Below are 6367 nucleotides of genomic sequence, written 5' to 3'. Positions count from 1 at the left end.
TATCATCAGTGTGGCGTGCCAGGGCTGCACTGACCTCTGTGCTGCTGCACACATGCGAGATGTGAAATCCATTCCATCTCAGTCTTTGGCCAAAGGATGTGGACATCCCAGACACAAGGAGGTCTGATGCAACATGAGTGCAAGAGTTTCTAAAAGGGAACTGAGGCCAAACAGAGTAGCAGGCTAAGAAGGAAGGAGAAGAGAAATAGAGACTAACAGAGATGGCCACTGAAAGAGGAGGTGGGGCTGTAGGGACTCCTGAGCCATGGGGCTAATGTGAAGAGGACTTTTCCTGTGTCATATAGACTTTCCAAGGAAGGCAATAATTTTTGTACCTAAATCCCTGTCAAATCTGGTCATCACTTCTTTATTTCTAATTTCTAAATTAGGCATTCTGCTTTGCTTGCTTTAAAATAATTGTAATTTCAACTTGTTTGGCCTCTTTCTTCCTAGATTTATATTCTTCTTTCTTCCCCTCTATGCTTAACTATAAGTATTCATAGAAAGGAGGATTGATTCAGATTAGATGTAAAGAAGGAGTTTTTTACAATGAGGGTGGCGAGCTATTCTATGATTCAGGAGGATCTGGGTCTCAACTTTGCTATAGTCTTCCTCTGACCAGCCACAAATCATATGGAACTAGATGATCTAGGAATCTGGGCCACAGGTCATGCTTATTTTTGCTCTCTGGCCTTGTGACGTTCATGATCTTGGGTTGACAGTAGCCCAGCATGAACAGAGGGGTTAAAGTAGCTCCTGTTCTACCTCTCCAGGGATTATGGATCCTATTTACTTGTAAAGTGCTTGGCAGTTCCTGGAAGCAAGGCACACTGTGGGATTTGTTGGTAATGTCAAAAACACAGCAGGGAAAACTCTGGCATCCAGCTCATTCCCTCCTCTGAGGGACACACTGACTCTAGATTTTGAGGTTGCTGATGAGGAAAATGAGGTGCTTAGCCTTCCTAGGAGATCCTGCCAAATGACATCTTAGAGGATCTCCCCCTCAGAAGGTACAAGCTAAGCACTTTGTAAATAATTCTGAAAATCCTGACCTCACAGCCTGTCCACATGCTCTTGACAATGCAACGCTGCTCTCTCTCCCAGTTCAAAGTACTCTGTGGTGTGGAAATGAGTTCCTCAGCATCCACATGCACCCTTGTCCATGAAGCTTTTGTTTGCAATGAGCAGCCAAGTTCTGTCCTTGCTGGCAGTGGTGAAAATAAAAGCACTGCTTGCTAGCACTTATTCCCTTTCAATTCTAGGGGATCAGAAAACTTTGTTTACCAAGAATAAAGCATGAATTTTTTCTTTACATTATTTTTCTTCTGTCCATGCACAATTTTCTGTGAATGCATGATATTCTTTGCATTCATAGTTTTCTGCAAGCATTTCATAAACCCAAGTGATTTCAAATGCTTCCTGTAGTGCTTTCTCTATGTAATTTTCTGTGTGTCTTGAATTGCTCATTAAAATCATGTTTGGGCTGTATTTTGTTGGCTTCTTATAATCTAATGAAATATGAATCCTTTTAGCTCACAGGAATTAGTTTGTATCCTGACACCCAAGATGCTGGCTCACAACTACCTGATTTTATAGGTGCTTTCGCACCTGATAAATGCATTCTCTGTTCTGAAGGTCACATTTCCTGAAACACACAAACCCCCTGTGCCCCAGAGACGTGGTGGCTCAGTTGGTTGCCAGCCCAAATTTAATGGCTTAGCATCTCCAAGGGGACTGGGGTCAGGACATGGGTAGGAGTAAAACCAAGCACAAGCTTGAAAACTGGATAAATTGTACCAAATAATTTCTTAAATCCAATATATACCCTCCTGCCTTGTTGGTCATTGTAGGTTATTTCTTCACTGATGGGTTTTTATCATCTGAACAGGGTGGTTTGCCAGAATGCTGTATCAGATATTTCCTTCAAGAATAATTGTGTCAAGGGGTGAGCTCACACGATGGGAGATGCAGAAGAGAGTTCATTGGTTACAAGCCAGACAGAACTAACAGATTATCCCAAAAAATAAGTGTCAATGTTTGTGAGGAGACCCGTGCTTTCTAAATGTTTTAAATGTTATTGTTCCAAATGTTTAAATTTAAAAGGAAACAAAAAAAAAAGTAATTTCTTGATTTGGTTTTGTGTTTCTTTCTTTGTTTATTTTTTTAATGCAAAGTGATGGGTTTCAGATGCACTTGCAATTTTATTTCCTTTATTGAAAGGTATGCTATAAAGGAGGGATGTTTAGCATACCACATTTTGGGACTTTATTGAACTAAAGGCAGCAAATCTTTCCGTGAGCAGGAAACCACGTTTTTCTGCAACAGCAGAAAACCTTTTAATTTTGTTTGCAACAGCAGGCAATCTTTTAAACACATTCTCAGGGCAGTAAAACAGCTTTGCAGGACTAGAGCTGCAGAAGGGCAAAAAAGCATTTTTTGCTTGGCTTTTCCTCTTCTAATGGAGAATTAGTCCATATTTTGTATTCATCGGTCATCAGAGGTTTTCTTCTGAGCCTCATGATCTGAACCTGCTAAGTAAGGCAAATCCAGATTAGAGCCTCTCACAACAGAAATACAGGAGAGATCAGGAGGGAAGAGGTGGGAGGAAGAGACAGACAGGAGGGGAATACCGAATCACCACACTTTTATTTCTTACTGTATTTTCCAATTCAGAATTTCCACAGAAGTCCCAAAAAGGGTAAAATATTACATTTCTGCAAGAAAGGCAAGTGGATATATTTCTTCTCTTTGGGCTTGTTTCTCAGATCAAAACCAGCTGAATAAGTAGGGAGTGGACATGCTGGAAGGAAACACACAGTATTGTTTTAGCTTTAAGTGGTCCTTATTTGTGACAGCTTGAGGGTCCCTCAGTTAAGGGTGCCTTGGAGGTAACTCCAATTAAGCCAGTTTCATGCTGAAGAGTCAAATCTAAACATTGTTTGGTTTGGTTGATCTGAGCACTTTTCCTTCCTTTAGGCTTCTCCTGCCTTGTGTAGCATCAGAGGAGTTTTAATCCTCCAGACAGCTCTGTGTGAAATACTCACCCCTTTTTGTGCTGAAATAGCAGAAAGGCTTCTTGGCTTACAGTGTTTTGCTCAGAGACAGCTCTGGCTTCTTGAGATGGGACCTGTCATTGTGCTGAGCTCCCTGAATAGTCCTGGCTGCAAGGATGCCTATGAATTATTGTTCTGATTGTTATATTTAACACAAGCCCAGGCACTGACCTCTCCCTCCTGGGTTATATAGGTTCCTGAGGCATCAAGGGTATTTTCCAGTCTGTGAGATAAAACTGGCCTTGAAGGAAGCCAATTACATACAGCCAACACTCTCCTCTGACTCCTCCTCTCCAGCACTGTGGTCTTCACCTTTGGATCTCTCTGACCACCCCAACAACTTTCAGACAGCTCCAGCATCCTCCTTTCCATGTCTCCCTGAGATTTTTTTCCCTGACCACCCATTTTCTGCCTTTTCTCTCTTTCAGAATGGCATCACAAGCCAGGAAGGTGATGGGCCAGCCCACCTCTCACATAGGTGTGTCTCTGGCACAAAGGGCATCACTTCAACAGCCCCAAAAGGGTAAGACTGAAGCCCCTGTGGACAATTGGGAGCACACCTTCTAGCATGGCTTCTCAGTGAGGTAGAAGACTCTCCTACTGACCAAACCCCTCTTGTCAGTACCAATTTCTGCCATCCTTGTCTGTGACCTTGCATCCTCCCCTCTCCATTTCCTACAACCCCAAAATATCACCACATCTCCACAAATCCTCTCCCTCCCCTCACTGATTTCCACTCCAACAGCAACACCTTCGCTCTTTTTCCCCTTGCATTGAGATCTCAGCTCCTCATCCTCATGTCTGGAGACCTCCCCCATCCCCACACCATGCTGTGACTCTGGAGACGTCCCCATCACTTCCCTCTGGCATTGATCTCCACAGGGATGTTACCATAAGGTCATGGCAACGTTCCTGAGGTCCCACGTAAAAGGAAAGGCAGAAGGATAGAGAAAAAAACCTGGAGCTAGGGTAAAGCTTGGATGGTGGTGAACTCCAAGAGAAAAGGGTGGGAGATACATTTCTTTTTGTTTCTGGTGCAGAAAATCTTCCTCCTGCTTGGGCACCTCTGTCCTTAACGAAGAACAAAAGAAAAAGAAAAATAGAAATCATAGCATGTGACCTGTTTTATTGGATTGGATTGTGTGGGATTACAGGAGTGTTTAGAAAGTTGAGCAGGGTTCTATTAAATTCTTCCTTGCTGCTGCTTATTTTCTAGAAATGGGAGGGATTTGCAGGGGGTTATTCAGATTAAGAATCCGGTGGAATCCTTGCAGCCTTGGTCAGGACAGGAGGCAAAAAAAGGAAATAAACCCCAATGCTGACTTGGTATTGTCAGTTGAGACAGAGTTTTCAAATTTTTAGTAAGGTTTTCTTGTTAAATGCACTTCTTGCAGTTTCAAGAACAAAAATGAAGTGTGTGTGATCTGCAGGATTTTTGGTGGCTCCTCGCAAGTGGGGAGTAGGATATGAGGAAGAGAAAGAAATGAAGGGAGGGAGAAAGAAGATTAAAGTATCAGGGCTCTGTAAGGGTGAACTGAGCAGATGGCTTCCTGCCACCTGAAACTTCCAGTCTGCAAAATACCATTAAGTGCAAAGTTTAAAGAAGTTCTGAACATCAAAAAGAAGCAGCTATTTAGAGCCTTGATCACCTGCCATATGTGGCTCCCCCAAACCCCAATGGATATGTCCAGCCCAAATCACATTTCCCTTTCCCCATGTCCTAGTCATGCTCCTCTTTCCTAAGAAAATGATCTCATTTGTAAAACAAAATGCACAGTGACCCTGCTACCATAGCTGGTGACTGGTCATGTTCCTATGCAGGGATGTCTGGGACTAAACTAACCAAATTGGAAGCAGGACTCCTAGAGCCCAGGTATGGTGAAACTTTTGGATGAGTCCCTAGACGTTGCAAATTTATTTCTAATTTATATTTCTAAACTAATTATTAAAGAATGTATTCAGAGCAGGCAGCAAGCAGCTGAGGGGCAGCTGCAGTGCCAGGTGTAGATGTGTCACAGACATCTTTTATGAAAAATCCTTTCCTTAGGATTTTTCCTCCTGAGAAGCTGAGAGGCCTCAGGAACAAAATGTAAACAATGATTATCTGCTGCTGTGGAATGCAACAGGTGCATCTATGATTGGTCACATGTGGTTGTTGCTAATTAATGGCCAATCACAGTCAGCTGGCTCAGAATTTCTGCCCGAGCCACAAGCCTTTGTTATCATTCTTTCTTTTTCTATTCTTAGCTAGCCTTCTGATGAAATCCTTTCTTCTATTCTTTCAGTATAGTTTTAATATAATATATATCATAAAATAATAAATCAGCCTTCTGAAACATGGAGTCAACATTCTCGTCTCTTCCCTCATCCTGGGACCCCTGTGAACACGGTCACATAGATGGAGCTGTGGTGGCAAGAGCTGGAGGCAAGAGGCAAGAGCTGACCCTTTGCAAAACAAAAGGACACAGGGACCTGTGGCACAGCCAGGCACATGGACACTCCAAGACACAGCAGGAGCCAAGGACTCAGCAAGAAGAGCCCAGATTTTCCCACACACTCAGGGCACATAAGCTAAGGGTTTCCTTTGTTGGAGATTCCTTCTGGAGGATCTCACCCCAAGCTGTTATTTTGTTCTTATATGATAAATTATTTGAAGGATCCAGATGTCTGAGACTGTGCTGTGGGAAACCAGGGGTTGAGCCAGTAGGGAAGCCTAGTCTGACTGGAGCTGCCAAGGCTCAATCCCTGCTCTGGTGGTGTGAGTGTGACTGCCAGAGTGGCTCCTGGTTTCTTTATAATAATTAGAAATATGTTGTAGTTTCAATACACATTTCTAATGGAATTAATTTAATTTCTTTTGTGCGAGAGGGCTATGGCATCATGCTGCTGAGGGGGCTTGACATCATGCTGGACCTTTCTGATAAACTCTGTTTCAGGTGGTGAGAAAAGAGCCCAAAGCAATTAAAAACATGAAGAGCACCAAACAAACAATGTTCATTTATTGATCTAGATGAATTATATAAAAAAAAAAATATGCCTTCATCACAAATTATGGCTCATTGTCCCATTTCAAAATGAAAATAGTGCAAAGGAAATAATTTCAATAATTCAGAACTGCCTGGAAATATCTGTATAAACTGGCATCCATGCCAGGCTGGAATGTTATTTTTGTGCTGAGGAGTTTCAATTGTGCTGTCCACAGATGAGATTTTTTTTCTTCTCTTTTATATCTTTTATGTCTTCTACATGGAGAAAAAATGAAAAACCTGTCTCTACACCCATGCAAATACTGGGAAAATCAAGTTCTTTTCCCT

This window comes from Geospiza fortis, unplaced genomic scaffold, assembly GCF_000277835.1.
Source record: "Geospiza fortis unplaced genomic scaffold, GeoFor_1.0 scaffold154, whole genome shotgun sequence".
Lineage (NCBI taxonomy): Eukaryota > Metazoa > Chordata > Aves > Passeriformes > Thraupidae > Geospiza > Geospiza fortis.
Note: the sequence above shows the minus strand (reverse complement) of the source record.